This window comes from Podarcis muralis, chromosome 1 (genome assembly GCF_964188315.1).
Source record: "Podarcis muralis chromosome 1, rPodMur119.hap1.1, whole genome shotgun sequence".
Lineage (NCBI taxonomy): Eukaryota > Metazoa > Chordata > Lepidosauria > Squamata > Lacertidae > Podarcis > Podarcis muralis.
The window spans coordinates 48,204,425-48,226,009 of record NC_135655.1 but is presented as its reverse complement, the minus strand read 5'-3'; the positions used below and the strand labels follow the sequence as shown (position 1 = coordinate 48,226,009).

The following is a 21,585-nucleotide window of genomic DNA, read 5'->3' as shown; positions in this document are numbered from 1 at the left end:
TTAAAGACCATCTCTCCATCTCTGTGCCAGGAAAAGCTTCACCTACTAAATCTCTGTGTGTCAGGCAACTGTTAAAACCACAGGAGCAGGGCCAGTAAAAACGTTCCTAACCTTATGGCAATAGGAACAGTAAATCACAGTTCTTCTGAGCAGATATCCTTAGAGTTGTGAAAGAAAGGGATTTTTAAAAAAAACGTTTCATCCATCATGAAGATTTACATGGACTAGGTGAGCCTCAGTGCAGTGCTGCTGAGACCCCAGAAACCCACCATCTTAATTTGCTCAGAAGCATCTACACATATAAATTCACATGTGCATCAAGTATTTCTGCCATGCACCTCTGCCCTGTGGCTTTTAAGTACTTGTTTCCTTATTTCTTACATTTATATTGGGACCTGCTTAGGTCGTGGCCTCATGCAGCTTCAGGCCATGCCTAGCAACATTGCACATGGAGCAAATATTAAGTGGTTAAACTAAAGGTTCCCGTGAAGAAGCTGGGTTATGAGAAGGGATGTGAAGAGAGGCAAGTAGCACCATGTAGATGTTCAGGGAGGGAGTTCCATTCATTGGGGACAGTAAAGGAGATTGGACAGAGTCATTTTAAAGAGCATAAGCAACTTTTATGCTATAGAGAGTGATAGTTTTGGAGGATCAAAGTTTACTCGTAGAAATTATGATGGGAAGCAAAGAAGATGGGGGAAGACTGTGGAAAGATTTAAATTAAATGCAGGGTGTCTCCAATTAGAAAGCTTGTTGGAAGAGGAAAGTATTTAACAGACAACTGATGGGACTATAAAAATGAAATATTGAGGACTAAAACTGACATCAAATAAAGTTGTGAGGAATGACCCTCCAAGATTAAGACAGTAATAAATGAAACCTAGCATGGTTTTAGGAGTAAAAATACACAAATACTGGTGCATTTAGACTGCTTATTTGAAGGAAGAGGCTACCACTTCATATGGTATTTATTGATATGGAGAAAACACTGTAAACCAACTGATGGAAACTATGGTGCCTGAAAAGGAACTACACCCCATCAATTTGGTTCGGATATCACAAAAGGGGTTTTGTGATGAAGTTGAGCAAGTGTGAAGTTTTGGTTTGCACTCTCTTTTTTGCATGTGAGGGGTGAAGTCTCAGGGAGAGGTCATGTTTAATCCTGGGCTGCAAAACTACCATATTTACTCAAATATAATGCGCCATCGAATCTAATGCACACCTTAATTTTTGCAATGTAATCTGGCCAAGAAAAGTACGCATTAGACTCGAGTAAATACCGTGGGAAGGGGACGTGGGGGCGCTGTGGTCTAAAGCACTGAGCCTCGGGCTTGCTGATCAGAAGGTTGGCGGTTCGAATCCTTGCGACGGGGTGAGCTCCTGTTGCTCGGTCCTTGCTCCTGCCCACCTAGCGGTTCGAAAGCACGTCAAAGTGCAAGTAGATAAATAGGTAAACCCGCTCCCGCTCCGGCGGGAAGGTAAACGGCATTTCCGTGCGCTGCTCTCGTTCACGAGAAGCAGCTTAGTCATGCTAGCCACATGACCCGGAAAAACTGTCTGCGGACAAACGTCAGCTTCCTCGGCCTATAGAGTGAGATGAGCGCCGCAACCCCAGAGTCGTCCGTGACTGGGCCTAATGGTCAGGGGTACCTTTACCTTTAAATACGGTAAAGCTTTACTACTGTAATATTTGAAGGAGCATATTAAAGCACATTCAGTCTTAAATGCCAAGCATTAAAAAAAACCCACAACTTTTTGATGTCGTCATAGAAGGGAAATGAAAGAGGAAGGTGTGAATGTTAAAGCACTGGAATTAATAATGATCAGAGAGATTAGGAAAGAAATAAAACTGATTTGGCCAGGGATTAAAAACTACAAAGGAATAAAAAAAAGTGAGCTGCTTTGAGAAGACACTCTTCCCCTGCCAGGCTTTTGGTAGGTGTGGCCACTGGTTCTTTGTTTTGTCTTCTGAGTTAATCTTTTTAGTTTGATTTCAAGATGCCCATAGGGCTAAGCTCTGAAAATGTTTACTGATGACAAAATTAACTAGAACAAATGGTTCATCAGTTCTTGCTTCCTTTTAAGATTTTTTTTCATCTTAAAGGAACTCTTGTTAGTGTTTGAGAATGTTGAGTGATACTCTGGATATGTGACAAGCATTTGTAGATATTGCAGGGTTTGGAATTTTGTTCAATGAACTCAGCAAAAATGTGTTGAAACATTTGTGAGCCCCTCTCATTTTGGGGGGCAGGGGGCAGGATTTGTGTCTTGCCTTTATCAATAGCATGAATTTAATAGGCTCATTTACAACACTTTTTTGGAAAATACAACAAATGCGCCTACAGGCCAAGTTTTTAAGACTAAAAAGTTTGTAGATTTCTTATTTTAAAAGAATGTTTGCTATTTATTACTTCCTCTGCTCTTCCATCTTCTATAACTTTATGAGTCTAGGAACACACACACTTCTGCTCAATCTGATGGATGCCGCTATTGATACTGAGTTTATCTTGGGATCATTTCAGCCTATCCTTTATCCCTTGATGATGTTGACAAGATGCTGTTTATTGTGACTTCTTCTACTTGTATTTTTAAATCCTGTGATTGATGAAGTTCTCCTAAGAGGATCTTGGCTTGACCGCTGGTTAGAACTATGAATACAGTGATACCTCGAGTTACAGACGCTTCAGGTTACAGACTCCGAAATAGTACCTCGGGTTAAGAACTTTGCTTCAGGATGAGAACAAAAATTGCACAACGGCGGCGCAGCGGCAGCGGGAGGCCCCATTAGCTAAAGTGGTACCTCAGGTTAAGAACGGTTTCAGGTTAAGAACGGACGTCCAGAACGAATTAAATTCTTAACCCAAGGTACCACTGTACAGGCAACTCCTGATTTGCGCACAACCACTGACATGCAAGCCGTTTTGAGCACCGCAAGGGGGCCGGGTGGGGCTAGACTTACGTGTGTTCCACTGATGCACACAGTGCCTCAGAGCGCAACTCCCATGTAAATGGGGAGCTCCCTGTAAATCCTTGTAGGAAGATGGGATCTTATCTGTTTGAAATGAGGGAAGCAATCCATCCCCTTCTGAACACACACACACACACACACACACACACACACACACACACACACTTGAACAAGGTGGATCTAGTCAGAGGCCTTCCATTCTGGAGTGACTGGTGGCAGATCATTTTGTAGTGTTCTTGGATGACTTCATCAATCCCTTTCAGTTTGGCTTAAATCCTGGTTTTGGGATGGGCAGGTTTGCTCTCCAGTGGTTTCATTCTTTTGATAAGAAGGTGTTTCCACATGTAAGTTGGTATATAGCAGTGGTTTCCAAATTCTCCCCCACCACCACCATTTGAAAATAGTTGAGGGTCTTGGTGAACCACTTAATACTTTTTCTGCCGGTTGTAGCAAGCATAACATGTGGCATACAGTGTGATTTTTAATTGTATTTTTATAAACACAGCATGGCCCATCCAAATGAAGATTGCAGACCTCCACTTGGGAACCCCTGGTGTATAGTAGTACTTCTAATTAGCAGCTGGGAGAGATCATCCGGAGTTTTTGAGTTGGGTGTCATCCATATACTTGACACCCAGCTCCATACCTCATTAAGTAAGGGTCAAAGTACCTTTTGATGAATGTTCGTTTTGATGAAATGCTCTATTGAGCAAAGACAGACATTGGAGTAACTGGAGGCTATAAATGCATGCCAAGACGAAGCCTATAGCTTGGTGCCTGTGCCTATGTTCAATGTGAGAATGTATGTAGGTTGAAGTATTTGGATTTCCTGGTGTCTATACCAGTTCTGCTTGTTTAACAGGAAGCTGCCTTATACTTAGACTAATGGTCCGTCTGGCATAGTTTTGTCAACAAAGGCTCTTTAGGGTTTTAGGCAGGAGTCCTTTCCAGTCCTGCCTGGGACCTTTCACATGCAAAACACATGGTCTGCCGCTGCACTGTGGCCCTACCCTAGGTGCCATATTAGCATCAGCATCCAGTGCTAGAAAACTGCAGATATTATATGGTTATTAATCTTTATTAGTATTTTTTAATTTTATTTGGAGAGAAAGCTTTACGGAACTGGCAATTTCCTTCTGTCTGCTGCGTTGACCACACATGCATTTGCTTGCCCAGGTGCAAGTTCACTTTGACTGGTTTAATCTTCCCAGTCAGCATTGTCACATTTTGTTCTTTTATATGTGTTTTGATTCAAAACTCTTTGGTGATACTTGTTACAAGCTTTTTGATATTAACCATTCTAAGCTTAACTTTTGTTTTAGGGAAGGACAAGAGAAGTTTGAGAAATGCCACCAGAGTGTTTATGGGGGTAATAGTGGGGGTGAAAAGCCAGGGTCCCGGTCCCGTCCCCCGCGGCATCAAGTGTTTTGAATCTACTGAAATCTCAATTCCTCTTCCCTCTGTTTTTAGTTACTCTTCTTGCTATGATGTCTATTTCTTAAATGTTTTAGTTACCTTAGCCAAAATACTACTGAGTGAGCAGCTTGGTCAGCAGTAAGACTGCATCAGAAATATATCATTATCAGATGTTCCCAAAGTAATAGCCGTAATATTGCTGCAGCTAGTTAGCATATTTGCAAAGCTTTTTAAAAAAAAATAATAATTGAAGACTTTTCAGCTAAAGTTCACAGATCAGGTAAAACTTAATTCTGAAGTAGTTATTTTCAAAAGTTGAAATTGTGACTAGGTATCTGAAAAAAAGTACATACTATGTAATGGAGGTTTTCTTTTTTAAGTCTATATGTTGTTTCTTTACACTTAGTAGTCAAACTTCCATTTTTAGTGTTGAATTGCTCAGTAAGGAAACACGGGTTGCTGTACCCTTGAATTTTGTCTGTTGATCATGATCTGCTTCCCAGATAAGACCATTTCCCCTATATTGGCACTTTTAAAGCCCTTCTCCATGTTTTAAGAATTCTGGTGTGTCTGTGTGCTCAGTCTCAGCATGTAAGTCCCCCTTTCTGTCTCCCTGCTAATTTTGTTTGCATTTGGATTGTCATTCTTAATTCAGATTCAGTTTAGCATTGAGAATTCTCAAACCAACTCTGAATATTATGCAGCCACTAAATGCATTTTACTTTGAATTGATATAATTACTGAATAGCTTGTTGCTGAAACATCAGGGTCTCTGAAGACAAGTGTAACGGTTGGACAGTTTTGTGTGGAAACAGATTACCATAGGTAGTTCTGAATGTATCCGGGTTCAAGGCTGTTTAGGGTTTTAAAGGAACACCAACATCTGTTCCTTAAAGCCTGGGAACGGGCAGGCAATCAGTGTAGTTCTTTTAGAACTAGCAAGGTATGTTCCCAAATGCTTGACCCAATTGGCAACCTATCTGTTGTATTTTGTACCAGTTTTAAGTTTCTTGACAGTATTCAAAGGCAGCCCTGTGTAGCAGTAATCTAGTATTAGCCCCATAATAGTAGTCCTGGCTAGTAGGTGTTACCAGGGTATGAATTAGTGTAGTCAGCTCACCTTTTTCAAGAGCAGCCACATATGGAGAATTGGCAGCAGCTGATAACTTCTACGGACCACCAAAGATATCTGACCAGTTATCCACAAAGCTGACTATTACTACCCCTCTAAAGAAATAGATTCAAACCTAGTATTTCATGGGTAATGTGACCCTGATTTAGAATGGGTTGAACTCCAATTCCTTTGTCAACTATATCAGCATCTAATGGTGCCTCTCTTCTCCGGATTGAGCTTCAGTTTATTGCCCCTCCACCCTTCCCATTAATGATTTCTGACAACTGTTTAGGACCTCAGCAGCCTCACTTGAAGTAGATGGAATTGAAAGAGACAGCTGTGATGACATTTCACCCCAAATCTCTGGACACACTCTTCCATTTTCATGTTAGATAGCACGGAGGACATTAGGGAATCTTGCAGAACTCCGTAATATACAAGCCAAGGAGGAAAAAAGTGGTCCCCTTGTAAAATGTTCTAAAACTAGTCAGCCAGATAGGAACTGAATCACTGGAAAATGGCAATCTCAGTACCCATCTCCTCCAGTTATGACAGGGCAGGTATCTGGATGAGGATAACTCAGAGTCATGGCTATTTGGGGTGGGGGGTGGGGTACCAAATTTAATCTCTGTTTGAAAGCATGCATGTGCATGACAACATGTGCACGCGAGCATGAATGTCTGTTGGCAGTATGTGCATAGTTCAGCAGATTTCCATGTTGGGAAAAAGAACTCTTAGTACTTTTCAGTGTTGTTCCGCTTTAAATTATTTTGAACCATTGTAATTTCTTTCTGCTTCAGGGGAAGCCACTCTAGCTAAAAAGTGGGGTTAAGTAACATTATCTTTTTGAGACAGGAGAATTATCTCTGGGCAAACAAGTACCCTGGGGGGGAAGTAAACCTTATGTTATAAAAATGGCTCTGGCAGACATTTCAAATGAATTGGTCACTAAAGTATCCTATTTCTACAATGAATCCTGTGAAACTGAAATATAAACATAAAGTGGGTAAGTAGTTAGGCAACCAATGCTTCCTATTTAAGGTAGATGAACTGTAAAAAGAGTTCCCCATCTGGTGCCAGGGGAGCTTGATAAATACCACAGAACTGTTTTCCTTAAATTTTTGTGCATCCGCTCAATTAAATCCTCAAATATTTAAAGCCCCAGGGAGATTTAAAAAAGATTCACCTAATATATTTTAAAATGTAGAAGGATTGAGTTTTTCTTGTATTTTGTTCTTATTTTAGTCACAGTTGGATTGTTTTTATGACATTTCATTTTGGAAGGGAGATGTGCTCAGATTTCAGTCTTGAAAGGTCTTACCGAATGCTCATAGGGAACAACCCCATGTTCATCAGTAAAGAAGTAGTATGACTTTACAATTATTCATTGAAGAAGAGCAGATCAGTGGTTCTCTGAGGAAGGGAAAGAGGAGAGTCACTATCAGTTGCCTGCAACAAGCCGGTAGCTGGAGCTGGCTGCTGAGGGACTCCCTGGATGAGTACTTCACCTTTCCCAGACTTGCTACGCCTTAGCAGTTGGGTAGCAGGGTTTCAGCTAGGCTCCCTAAGAACCTGTTGATTTTTTGGTCTAAGCATAAGCACCAGAGGAGAAGACACAAATCTTAGCAGCTCTTCCTGGTCTTAACAATAGTAATTCCTACTGCTCTAGCATTAGTCTGGATTTCCAAGGGGCACTGCAGAGTTCCAAAGGATGGTCAACACAAGTGTAATCGGCTGACAGGTCCATCAATTTCGCTGCCAGTGGAACACTCCCAACCAAGGTGTTCCAAGGGTGGGACTGACGCGGCCCAGGATCCACTGGATCGCAAACTCGCTTCACAGCCATTGCTAGCTTGCATCTGCCTTTTTCAGGATCTGATTGCTACACCACACTTAAGATAGAGCCGGGATCAGGCCCAATTGTCCTAACCCACCCTCACTTTCTGCTACTTTCATCATGAGCAGCTTGGTTGTGGGTGCAGCGGAGACTCCATTGGTCCCCAAAGCCCAGTGCCGGAGTGGGGTTTAGTGTTGCAGCCTAACCTAGGACCTTTAAGCTCTATCCACATATGACAAAGTGTGACTAAGAACTAACTTTAGATTTCTAAAAGTGCAATTTTTAAAAATAGCATTTTAAGTCTTAGCAATAGTTCTGCTTTAAGCACATGCATATGTAGTATTGACTGACACTTTCCCTCTTCCCAGATCCTTTCATATTGATGTAGGCCAAATTAGATTCATTTTTATACATCTAGAATTTAGATACAGTGGTACCTTGGGTTACATACGCTTCAGGTTACACAGGCTTCAGGTTACACACTCCGCTAACCCAGAAATAGTGCTTCAGGTTAAGAACTTTGCTTCAGGATGAGAACAGAAATTGTGCTCCGGCGGCACAGCAGCAGCAGGAGGCCCCATTAGCTAAAGTGGTGCTTCAGGTTAAGAACAGTTTCAGGTTAAGTATGGACCTCCGGAACGAATTAAGTACTTAACCTGAGGTACCACTGTAAATCCTCAAGACAGGTTTGATCACCTCTGCATGACGTGCATATGATTGCCACTGAGAGCACACTCCTTAGCCAGTGCTGTCACTGGTGAGAGGCAAGAACAATGGGATACCTGTGAATGTTTGCAGGAGTGTACGGCTGCCATACGTCAGGGATTTGACCATTGAAAATGGCGTCCAGGTGGAATTTTGTGAAAGCGGCAAAAATGTCCATATCAGAAGTGTTGCTTTTTGGCAATTTTCCTAAAATATAGTTACAGTCTTCTTCTTTTTTAGATTATGCAAAAAGAGCTCAACAACCCCCCCCCCCCCCAATTAAAAGCTCAGCAACTTTGCCACTTTTTGAAATATGGCAACTCTACAGGAGTGAAATAGGGGGAATCTTTCTGTTCAGATTATTTCTGCCTCTTTCAGCTTTTTCAGATGAAGTTTGTTTATTATAACTTCACTGAGTGTATTTTAAAATGTTCAATAATGTTGCACTGTGCTGTGCTAACCTAGTTCAGGAGACAGACGCATGTACTAAGAGAAAAACAGCTTTTCCTATGCTCATCACATTATCATAATTGATTGATGGTTAGTTTTAATTGCACTTATATGTTTTCTGTACTGTCCAGTTCTGAATCTGCTTCTGTACTGTTTTACAAAATTTATTTATATTGTGGTGGGGATAGAGAAGAACAAACTGTTAACAGCTGGAAATTTGGTTGATTAAATGAAGTGCAGACAAATTTACAAGAGGAACTGTTCCTTGAAAAACTCCAGTACATTGAAATATGAAAGCATCCTGGCTATTTCATACCAGTTTCCATAGTTTCCTGCCAAAACCAATAAACCACTGACACCACAATTTGAAAATGGTAAATGTTTTATCAATCATCATAGGTTGTTGCGAATCCCAAAAACAAATAGACGTATCTATGTAGACACCTGGAGAGTCTCTTAATCCTGGAAGATCATATTCTGTTCAGACGGTGATTCAGAACCCCTTGTGGTCATAGAAAATTATGTTTGTGCCAGCTATTGAGAGGCACCACATAATAATGGAAATTACAGAACATTATGGGATATTATTTTTTTACTGTGCAATTAAGTACAGCTCCTGAATAGGTAAGTATAAAACAGTAAAAGTGGTTAAAAGATTAAAATTTGTTAAAGTCCTTTAACCTTAATATATCTATTAAGGATTTATTTCACAACAGCAGGGAACTTTACTGTGAGTGGAGTTTTTGAAGTATAACTTTATATGACTGGCTCAGGATTGCACAGTGAAATTTGTGTCAGATTCATAATAAGGATTTCAGTTATGTATGTACAAAACAATGCTATTTGAAAGGGACATATTTGCAGTGTAAAAAATAATGCATTCCGATGGTTCTTTGTTCTACCTTGACTCTGAGCTGAATTTAGAATGAAAGAATCATTTATTGCTTGTTCCCATCTCTGTGGCTGAAGCTCTGAAAACTGCTGCTTTTCTCAATTTGTAAATTTAAACTTTAAATCTAAGTGGCCCCACATTTGTACTTTAGTAAACAAAGTGATCAACAACAATATCGGGAAATTTACCAGGAGCATGTAGATTTACTTTTTCACCAGTAAATAGTGAGCAACTTTAACTTCATCTAAAGTTGAAATCACTTAGCAGAATAATTGACCATATGTCAAACTTACCTGATGATTGCCAGACTTCGGTGCCTCAAGGGAGAAGAATGAAATTATTTATGGCTATACAGTTTTGATTTTAAAAGAGGTGAATCTATTATGTGCTCCCTGGTCTTCTAAATAATGAAATACAGCATTAGAGCAGACCTTAGCTTTTAATACTTTAATCATCTTGAGAACGCTGACTGCTCTGTGAACCAGTAATGATAGCTGGGATCAATAGTCAGATCAATAATGGAATGGACAGTCAAGTTACTTATAAAGAGATAAATAATTGCTCCTATCATTTAGGGAACAACTATGGCTTTATGATTTTCATTAAACACATTTCAAGCAATTGGTCTCAATCCACTTAGCACACTACCTAAATTTAATTTCTATATTTGTTGATATAAAAACTGCCTGGTTTCTCTTTATTACTGTTTTCCACCTGCTATTAATGAACCTGTGTGTTCATAGGTCGCTGCCTAAGTATGGAGATAGACTTGAGAAACTGTTTTTCTATTGCCAGAGATGTGGAACCAGCCATGATTATACTTCTTTGGAGTAGGCCTCAGTACAACCCGATATCTGCACAGTATTTAAAAGAGTCTCATTTGAATGCCTACCACTTCCTGCTTTAAGGCTCTTACCAGACGCAGTCCCCCTCCCAATTTACAATCCATGCTGATGAAGACCTCTGGAAACTTGAAAGCTTACACACTGTTTTTGATATTTTGGTTGTCCTAAGGACAACCATATTGGTTGTCCTAAGGACAACTTACTGTATTGGCCTGAATATAAGCCACAGTTTTTTTTCCAAATTCTGATTGTGAAAAGTTAAAGTGTGTCTCATATTTGGGACCTTATGTTGCCGGCAAAGCGCTGTGGCTTCCCCCCCACCAAGGAAGCAGCCCAGGAGTTTGGCCGGCTGCCGCTCCCAAGCCTCCCCTGAGCTGTCGGAACGAAGGGGGAAAGAGGGGGAGTCACACCACTCTGCTGGTAGCCACCCGCTTCCCTCTGATGGCTTGATTGAGGCTTGGGAGCATCGGGTGGGTTGCTCAACTCCCCCCCCCCCCGAGAGCAGCCCGGGAGCATGAGGCAACAGTGCTCAGCCCGCCAGCCACTCCAAAGCCTCCCTTGAGCCGTCTAAGGAAGGGGGGAGACCACCGGCAAAGCTGCGTGGCTCTCCCCCTGCCCCTAGAGAGCAGCCCGGAGCGCGGGGCAATGGCACGCAGCCTGCCCGCCGCTCCCAAGCCTCCCTTGAGCCACCAAAAAGAAGGGGGAAGGCCGCCGGCAAAGTGGCCCGACTCTCCCCTCCAGAGAGCAGCCAGGAGCACGGGGCACTCCCAAAACTCTCCTGAGCTGCCGGAAAGAAGAGGGAAGGGGGGAAGGCTGCCGGCAAAGCGGCACGGCTCCCCCTGAGAAAGCAGCTCTGGTAATGTGTTTTTTCTTTTCCCCCCTTCAATTTTTAAGGTGCGTCTTATTTGCGGGTGCGGGTTATATTCAAGTCAATATGATAATATGATTATTGGAAGCTTCCTCCTCAGTTCATAAAAAGTTCCATCTCATGTTACCTTTGGGGTGTAGGACTTCCTATTGCTTTTCCCCGCACCACTCAAGTAATATCATAAGTCCTGTTGGGAGGAAGCACTCTAGCTCCCACACTGGGTATTGCTCCAGTTTCTGGCACAGGCAGTGCTGACATGGAGGAATTGACCATGTTCATAGGAGTTACAGTAATGTTGATTTCTAAAATTATTTCCAATCAACAAATAGTGAAATAATCAGTCAAAGACAAGTCCTGTTCATAGCTCTACAATCCATTCAAACATCTCCTGGCAGGCTCTGGTTTTCTCATTGACTTTCAAGGGCAAACTATTTTTTGTTTCCCACTCTTTGTTGCTGACAGGACATGCTCGAAGCCTGATTATTCAGTCAGCTCTTCTTCAAGCTCTGGATTCTGAGTCATCTTCATAAAGTAACTCTTCAAATATATTCCATGGTGTAGCCCATTATAGCAATCATTGCCAGGAATTATCCTACAAATTTCCAACAAGATACGAAATAGCTTGGTTTTACAAGATGCATATATGTGGCACTATTTCTTGTCCAAAATAGTCATCCATAATATGACACACTGGTAAAGCAATACCCACATTCCCAAAACACAGCGCGGATGAAGAAAAAAAAGTCATTTGTGCTTTCTAAAAATAATTTTGAAAGAGCTGAAAAGAGTAAGCCACAGACTGAAAATTCAGAAAAGCAGGCCATATTTTGCTATCCTGCTTGTGTTTGTGTACAGAAATAACCCCCTTCTTTATTCTGCTTGGTTTCTGTGGAATTTTAATAATTTAAACAGAAACAATTATCAAAATATGTTGAATTAGAATGGTCAAGAAAAAGAAAGCAGACCCTCCTCTCAACAATCAAATACTGAGCAACTCAATCTTCAGCAGTTACAAATTACATCAGAATGCTGATGGATTAATATACTTGATTAATAGCATTAATACTGTATTTTAAAAAAGGTAAAGGTAAAGGATCCCTGACAGTTAAGTCCAGTCACAGACAACTCTGGGGTTGCGACGCTCATCTTGGTTTACAGGCAGAGGGAGCCAGCGTTTGTCTGCAGACAGTTTTTCTGGGTCATGTGGCCAGCATGACTAAGCCGCTTCTGGCACAATGGAACACCAAAACCAGAGCAGCGCATGGAAATGCCATTTACTTTCCTGCCGGAGCAGTACCTACTTATCTACCTGCACTTTTTGGCGTGCGTTCAAACTGCTAGGTTGGCAGGAGCTGGGACTGAGCAATGGGAGCTTACACCGTCGCAGGGATTCGAACCACCGACATTCTGATTGGCAAGCCCAAGAGGCTCAGTTGTTTAGACCACAGCACCACCCACGCCCCTCCAATACTGTAGACTAAACATGTACAGTGGTGCCTCGCAAGACAAAATTAATCCGTTCCGCGAGTCTCTTCGTCTTGCTGTTTTTTCGTCTTGCGAAGCACGGCTATTAGCGGCTTAGCGGCTTAGCGGCTATTAATGGCTTAGTGGCTATTAGCGGCTTAGCGGCTTTAAGAAAAAGGAAACAAACTCGCAAGAACTCGCAAGACGTTTCGTCTTGCGAAGCAAGCCCATAGGGAAATTCGTCTTGCGGAACGACTCAAAAAACGGAAAACCCTTTCGTCTAGCGAGTTTTTCGTCTTGCGAGGCATTAGTCTTGCGGGGCACCACTGTAATCAGATACCTGTTACAGTCATACCTTGGGTTAAAGTAGCTTCAGATTGAGTGTTTTCGGGTTGCGTTCTGCGGCGACCTGGAAGTAACGGAACGGGTTACTTCCAGGTTTTGCCGCTTGCGCATGTGCAGATGCTCAAAAGGATATCACACACATGCGCAGAAGTGGCGAATCGCGGCACACGCAGAAGCGCAGACGCAGGTTGCGTTCTGCTCAGGATGCGAACGGGGCTCCGGAATGGATCCCGTTTGCATCCAGAGGTACCACTGTTCTCAGAAGCAAGCTCCTTTATGTTATTAGATCTTCCTTCCAGGTAAGTGTGCATCGTTTTACAGCCCAAATCACACTGTATAGTGTGTGTGTTCACGGGAGGCTGTATCTTCTCTGTAATGCACCAATCTTCTATGGGATAAGTTATAGTTGACTTCAGCTAGTTATGAGTTTATAGCCGGAGAGTTAAGCTCATTATTATGTAATGTCATTCTTTTAAGCTCTTCCTCTGGATTCAATTATAACTTTGATTTAAGTCATGTCTAGGATGACTCATAATTGTTAAATCCCATTTGCTGTTGCTTAAATTGTGTAACAGTACCTTTTCAAAATCTAGAATGGAAATGATAGGGATTAAACTTGTTTGAAAATTCATAAGAAGCTTATTAACTCATTTTTATAATTCTAAAACAATCAAACATTGCATACAAGAACTGCATACATAATACCCTCCAACATTTCTCTGATTAAAATAGGGATGTCCCATTCCATAATGATAATTTTCTCTTTACACACCATACATATTACTGGGTTCCCACAGCTACTCTGGGCAGCTTCCAATATATATTAAAACATAATAAAACATTAAACATAAAAAACTTCCCTACACAGAATTGTCTTCAGATGGCTCGGGGGGGTCGGATAACTCCATACCCTGCAACATTTCTCCAGTGAAAATAGGGGCACCACAAGGAAAAGTAGGACATTCCAGGATCAAACTAGGATGGCTTCTCTAAATCAGGGACACCCCTGGAAAATAGGGACACTTGGAGGATATGTACATATCTGAAAAACCCAATAATATTATTAATAAAAAACTACGAAGCTACTAGCATGAGTTTGACCAAACTACAGGAGGCAGTGGAAGACAGGAGTGCCTGGCATGCTCTGGTCCATGGGGTCACGAAGATTTGGAAACGACTAAACAACAACAACAACAACAACAACAGGTATAAGAACATTTACCAGTGATAAGCCTCTCTGGCCCTGCCTCATAACCAGCATGATAGAATCATAGAATTGTAAGGGACTCTGAGGATCAACTATTCCACCCTCCTGCAATGCAGGAATATTCAGCTGTCCCATACAGGGATTGAACCTGCAACCTTGGCGTCTTCAGCACCATGCTCTAACCAGCTGAGCTATCCAGGCTGAGAGATTTTTCTACCTTTCTCCAGGTTTCCAATCAAGATTGATTTGATTTGATATTTTTATTCCACTGTTCCAACAACAGTGTTGAGCTTAAAGCAGCTCACATTATAACAATATAAAAAATGAAAGAACATTACAGTAAGTATAATATCAAAACGTTGTAACATACAAATTAGGCAGTCAATGTTTGCAATCAATTAGAGAATGACTTTTTCAAGTGAACTTAAACAGAAGCACATTTCCACATCTCCTGTTGCCTAGGGTTGCCATATTTCAAACAGTGAAAATCCGGACAGAAAAGTTGTTGAGCATTTTTTGGTAAGATCACAAAAATGCAGTTTTTGAGCTCTTTTAAAGGCAAATCTGACATGGGCTGCCATACGGCCGTATCTTCATGCACATTTAGCCGATTTCTGCCCGGACACTGCTGACGAATATGATATTCCAGATATGTCCAGAAAATTCCAGACATATGGCAACCCTACTGTTGTCCTGTCATCTAAACTGTATTAAAGATGGGAAAAATCTGTCTGAGACTGGAGAGCCACTGCCAATCAGAGTAGATGATACTGGAAAGTATAAACAAATAGTCTGTCTGAATATGGCAGCTTCTTACATTCCTAATTACCGTATTTTTCGCTCTATAAGACGCACGTTTTCCCTCCTAAAAAGTAAGGGGAAATGTGTGTGCGTCTTATAGAGCGAATGTAGGCTGTGCGCGGTGAGAGGGATCGCTGCGCAGCGCTCCCTCTCGCTGTTCTAGCTTCTGGCTTAGCCACGCTCTGTCCCTTCCCCCACGCTCTGCCCTTCTCCCTCCTCAGGGAAAAGCCTTCAAGCGCCGCACGCACGCAGCTCGTGAAAGGGAGCACTGAGCAGAGCCTGGGATGCTCAGCGCTCCCTTTAAAGAATATTTTTTTTCTTGCATACCTCTAAAAACTAGGTGCATCTTATGGAGCAAAAAATACGGTAGATAAAATTATTTCATTATTGATAGACTTTGGCTTTGCTCAGTAGTGGGGGTGGGGGAGAAATAACCTACTGCTGTGAAAAAGGGCATTACATTTTTAAGCTGTAGGCTGATGTGCAACATGGATAACCAAGAGTTTATAGACATTTGTTGCAAAAACAGTTTGGTGTGTTGAGCTTTTCTGCAGACAGGTTCTTATATCATAGACATAGGTGGTGTTACATGGTGTTTTCAATGGATTCATTTTTCCATTTGCTCTTTATGACTCCTTCTGTCTGTAACTGTTGAATCATTCATAAATCACACTAAAAGAGGTGGCAAAGCATAACAGACATGCTATAAAAGTTTGGCAATTGATACATAGCCTAGAATGAAGATTTGGCATGCATATAATCTTCAAGTAGCTTTTTCTTTTCTTTTTAAGGAAACTGCAGCTATGATATAATCATGGCTATTAAAATGAAAAAAAGTCAATTATTTTGAAGTAATGAGTAACATTGCTATATGTTTCCATTACAGTGTCATTCCATGTTGTGTACAGATTTACTTCAAAGGCTTAATGCACTGAAATTCGTTTTATGCACTATAACCTCAGTTTTCTGTAGATGAATAATATTGATCCATTACACTGGTACCTCAGTTTTCAAACGTAATGCATTCCGGAAGACCGTTCGAGTTCTGAAATTTTCGAAAACTGAGGTGCAGACAGTCACAAAAACAAATTGGTTGCAAGAGAGCTCCTGAGATTAGCTGAACACAGATTGATTGCACGCGGAAGCCACGTGGCATGTTCGACTTCCAAGGCATGTTCAAAAACTGAAGCATTTACTTCCAGGTTTACGGCGTTCATAAACCAAAATGTTCGTCAATGGAGACATTTGAAAACTGAGGTACCACTGTATTTCCATTTGTGTACTGTCCTTCATCCGTTACTGATCCTAGAATAGACCACAGAATAAAACAAACAATAACAATTAAACAAAACAGTAAAATCACATGACAATTAAAGCAGCAATTTTAAACCTCATACTGCAATACAGTAACTCAGGAAGCAGACAGTGACTACTTTACAGCTGGCAAATTACCTCAGCCTTTCACAAAGGCCTGGGTGAAGGCAAACATTTTTGCCTGGCGCCAGTATGCAGTCATTTAGAGCAGTGTTCCCCAACCTTGGGCCTCCAGCTGTTTTTGGACTACAATTCCCATCATCCTTGACCACTGGTCTTGCTAGTGAGGAATGATGGGAGTTGTAGTCCAAAAACAGCTGGAGGCCCAAGGTTGGGAAACACTGATTTAGAGCCTCTGCATGTCCTTTCCTTTCCTCCTGGCTTGGGAAGCCTGTGTCCCTTCAGATGGTGTTGGACTCCAACTCGCATCAACCCCAGCCAACACTACCAATGGCCAGAGATTATGGGAGTTGTAGTTCAGCAGCATCTGGAGGACCGCAGGTTCTCTACCTCAGCTGCTTTATGCAGTGATTTCCTTAGTTTTCAGAGTTCAGGAAGGAATATGAAAACTATACCTCTTATCTGGGGCATAACAATCCTTTATGTTTTGAGTGTTATTCTTTTTTATACCTGAACTCACTTGAATGTAGCACATCTTGCCTGACCATGCTAATAGTAGTTTGCTGTTGGCCTTTCAGTAGTTTTGTGCTTGTAGCAGCCAATCCCCGTACAAATTGTTGATCTTCTTCATGTGACTATGTAGTGCACTGATGCACTTTGATTAAATGAGCTTAAAAATCACAGAGTTAGGGGTGAACGTGCTAGCCTGGCTGCTGACCCAAATAAATGAAAGTTCATTTCTATGGATGGATGGGGTCAGCGAAGCTTGCACTTGAGTTTTAGTTTTGGTCTACATGTCATCTTCATTTCTATTGTTGTGGAAAGCTTTGACTTTCAGTTTGTGATGTTTTGTGCTGCAGGCATGCCAAGTTAGCTGTTTGTGTGTGCTGATGCCAAGAAGTGCGTTAAATATCCTGCAAAAGTCTAACAAGTTAGAACATTTTAACTATTTCCATATTTATCAATCTTGCCGAGTAATGTTACCACCAAGCCTTCCATGAATTAACTGCTCTAGTTATTTGCTTTAGGTTTTATTGCCAAGAGGAAGCTAACTTTTCAGCTTGCTGCAGTATAGTCAAATTAATTAAGTGTGAGAATGTAGGATGGAGATACCTTTGCGAGGACAGGAATCATTCTCTAAATGCTTGTTGCACTTTGTATCAATGCCTATCTATATATTTTTTTTAATGACTATATAAGTAGGTTGACAGTTGCTGCAACCTGAGAGAGATGAGCGATATTTGGTTTGAAACCCACACTTGCATCTGTCACACCTGCAGTAAAGGCAACGGGTAGACTACATTGTAGGCCATAGTCTACTCTCTCTCAACATAGCTACTTCCAACCTGTGACATGGGGACAAATAATTGTGTTTACTTTGAAATGGGCGTTTGGAAGTTTAAGAACTGGCGACGGGGTTTGCTTGTTTTTCTTCTTCCCTTCCCTTTTAGATTGTAAGTCTGAGGGCATGAAATGTCTTGTTTTCTGTTGATCTGGAAGCTGCTCTGGAAGACTCTTAGACTGAAGAGAAAGGTAAAAATGCTATGAATACAGGCGGCGACCATTTTGTGTGTGTCCAATTGACGCACGATGCGCAGGTCCTTTTGGACACAGAAGAGGGCAGAACAGGGGTATAACAGAGTGAGGCAGGCTTATGCACTCCCCGCTGATGCTGGGGGCAGGGGGCGGGAATACCACCCCGGTGCAAAATGGTTGCTGCCTGTAAATAATAACTAAGTTATAAAGATTTATATTATAAACTGCTCTGGGATCCTTGGATGAAGGTTGGCATAGAAACTTCATATATAATAATGAACAAAAATGCTTTTCTTTGCTGCTACATAAGAATTAGGACGCAGGTGGCGCTGTGGGTAAAAGCCTCAGCGCCTAGGACTTGCCGATCGAAAGGTTGGCTGTTCGAATCCCCGTGGCGGGGTGCGCTCCCGTCGTTCGGTCCCAGCGCCTGCCAACCTAGCAGTTCGAAAGCACCCCCGGGTGCAAGTAGATAAATAGGGACCGCTTACAAGCGGGAAGGTAAACGGCGTTTCCGTGTGCGGCTCTGGCTCGCCAGAGCAGCGATGTCACGCTGGCCACGTGACCCGGAAGTGTCTTCGAACAGCGCTGGCCCCCGGCCTCTTGAGTGAGATGGGCGCACAACCCTAGAGTCTGGCAAGACTGGCCCGTACGGGCAGGGGTACCTTTACCTTTACCTAAGAATTAGGATAGAGGACATATGTGGTGCTGGAAAAAATAAAATACATTGTTGTGTGGAGTACTTTTGTTCAGAATGTCATACACTTCATTCCATCCCTCCACACTGGTTTTTTGTCTCTCTCTCTCCCCTCCCCCCCATAATCTGTCAGCATGCTATGCCCCCTCAGCATGGTCTGTCCTCATTGGGCTGTGTTTGGGTTTTGTGGGGGCTGCGCACACTGATGTTCTCTCACAGCAACATTAAGATTTTGGATATTGCTGTTGTGAACCACCCTGTGATCTTCAGATGAAGTGCTGAACAAATTTAATAAACATTAAATACAGTGGAACCTCGGGTTACGTACCATCCTCCTTATGAACGGAAGCAGAAGCTCCTGGTAGCAAACTTTGCCCTGGGATGCGAGTGGAAGTCACGTGGCGGCGGTGTGGTGGCTGCGGGAGGCCCCATTAGTGAAAGCACGCCTCAGGCTAAGAACGGTTTCGGGTTAAGAATGGACCTCCGGAACGAATTAAGTTCGTAACCAGAGGTACCACTGTAAATTAAAATACTGTATATAAAAAGTCATTTCACAGTGAACCAGGATAATCAGGATAATGAGCTGTGTCTGTGCACTTCTGTTTATGTGTTCCTTGGCGCTCTCTTGCTTGTTTTTCTCAGAGAAGGAAAGAGGAGAGAAAGAGAGTCAAGGACAAAGGCTGTCCATCTTCCATTCATCTTCTTAGCCCCTGTGCACTACTTACCTCTTCTTTCCGGCCTGCCAGCCAGCCCTTGGTGCTTTAAATCCTCCTGGATTGCGGCAATCATGCCAAGCCCTTCACCAGTCACTTCAGGTTCTCCCCTTGCACATCTGGTTTTCTTTTCCAACTCACTTAAAATTCCAAGGCTCCTGATCATGCTCAGTCTTCATTAGGTTGGCATCACCCCCTGCTGCGTTTCCTCCTACCCTTGGTACTTCTGCAATATTTCCCCCCAAGCCTGTTGTCAAAGGATGGTACTATTTTGGCTTCAGTAAGCATCAGCACTGGATGACGACTTCAAGGATAATGAATAGGGAAATACGGAATTCTTTTTCTAAGTTTGTAAAGAACTTGTTGCTTTTGACATTTGAGCTTTCTACTAAATGACTAGGTTTGCTTGAAAGTATGCCAGTATGGAATGATCAATGACTGGTCTAAATGCCATTAGATCCAACTTGTATATTGCACATGGACCAGCCACAGACAACATGATATGGACCAGCCTTCCCTAACTTGGAGTCTTCCAGGTATTTTAGGCTACCAACACCCATCAGTCTCATCAACTTGTGCTTGCAGAAAAGTATCTGAATTCCTCCAGATTACCTTTTTTTCTCTCTAATGCCCACCATTTAGATTTATGCAGTGCAGAGTGAGTAAGTTATATGGCAAGACTTTCAGTGTCTAAAATCCAGAGATTATCTAAAATGATTTGCTATTGCTTCAGTTCAAATTACCTTGGGCAGGATTTACCTAATGTGTTCTATCAGTGCAAGCCCTACACAAGGGCTTCTGCTTGCGCAATGAAGCTTCCCCCCTCTCTTTCCCCCGTACTCACACCCTCCAAAACTGGCTTTGGGGTGTGTGAAGAGAACCGCCAGAACAATACATAGGGGGAGTAGGGGGATCCTTCCATCTGGCAGGCTGCAATTCTTCTGCTGATGGAACATTCACCATAGCGTGACATTGAATTCCACCCCTTGTCATGCATTTCAGACTTCCCATGCAGTTGAATGAAATTAATCCTTGTATTCTTAGATCTATAATGTCACACTTCTCAGAAGATGACTAGTAATATGGGAAAAATCTGTCTTGCAAAGTGCATGTCAGCACTTTTCATTGTGTTTTTTAATTAGTGTGTATAGTTTACATACAATAAGATAACTTTTTTGGGGAAGTGTGCATCCTTCCCTTACTACACTGTTATCTGTGTACTTAAGAAACCCTTACCAAGTTTCTCATGGGAAAAGCTAGAGTAAAGGAGCGTAGTGAAGCAAAGCATTACCTTGTGCTGAATTCTTAAGTGAAAAGCAAGGCAACAAGAGTTGCAGTCAGCCAGTTTGAAGGAGTGCTCTTGATGTTGTGTGTGTGGTGGTAGAGAGCCCTACTATTAAAAACAGATTTGGCCATTGTGTTGATTTTAGAAACATTCTCTGATGCTGGAACCGTGAAGAGGCAGAAAGTGGATTTCTCATCCAGAACACTTTCTGCGTTTTTCATATTTCTCTCTTGCTTGAAGATTTTCTCATGTTCTTACATCTGCCTCTGTTAATTATAGCAGGACTACTATTGCCATGCCAGCAGATTTGTTTATGTCTAATAGAACAGCTTTTTCTGCTTAAGGAAAGCTTGAACTGTGTTCAGGCTCAACCTTGGTTGCCCTGTATACGTAATAGTAGAGGCTGTAGAGGGCTGTGGGGGCAGTTAAAATCTCAAACACATTGAGATTTTATTGTTCTTAATTAAATAGTGAGGGGAAATATCAGTATCGTTTTCCTTCTGCTGCTCAGCATCAGGAACTTTATTTTTGTTAGATGTTGAAATTATCTTTCAATATGGGTTATTTTTATTGTCTTTTTAAAATGTTAAATGGATATTTAATAGTCTTTCTCTTTGCCGGAGTATATTCCACATAACGTGTACCATTTTATTTCTCTACGGCAGCAATCCCATACACAATTCCTCAAGTATACGTCCCATTGAACTCAATGGAAGTCAGACTTACCGCTGAGTAATGGTGCATAGATTTGCAAAAATGGGTTCACATGGCTAAAGACAGGGAGGGCAATCTGTATAGTCACACACATTTTGTCAAAATAATGGTTGAAGTCATGTATTTATTTATTTGTACTTAAATGTGGTGTCAAGTGCTTAAATCATTACCGTGCAAAGAGAGATTTGGCTAGAGAAGGTATAAATCTCCTGTAGCCTGATACTGGCTCCTTATCTGGATTATTAATGAAGGTGCAGTACTAATACACATAAACGTAAGAAAAACTAAATGGATTTA

General features: G+C 41.8%; 1 protein-coding gene and 1 non-coding gene across 6 annotated transcripts in view; one reads left to right on the top strand and one right to left on the bottom strand.

Moving 5' to 3' along the window:
* RAD51B (RAD51 paralog B) overlaps positions 1-21,585 on the top strand; it is a 296,131-nt gene that overhangs the window by 29,407 nt on the left and 245,139 nt on the right. The window lies entirely within an intron of this gene.
* TRNAF-GAA (transfer RNA phenylalanine (anticodon GAA)) lies at positions 14,239-14,312 on the bottom strand. Its single transcript has one exon. It is a non-coding gene; the product is annotated as a tRNA-Phe (tRNA).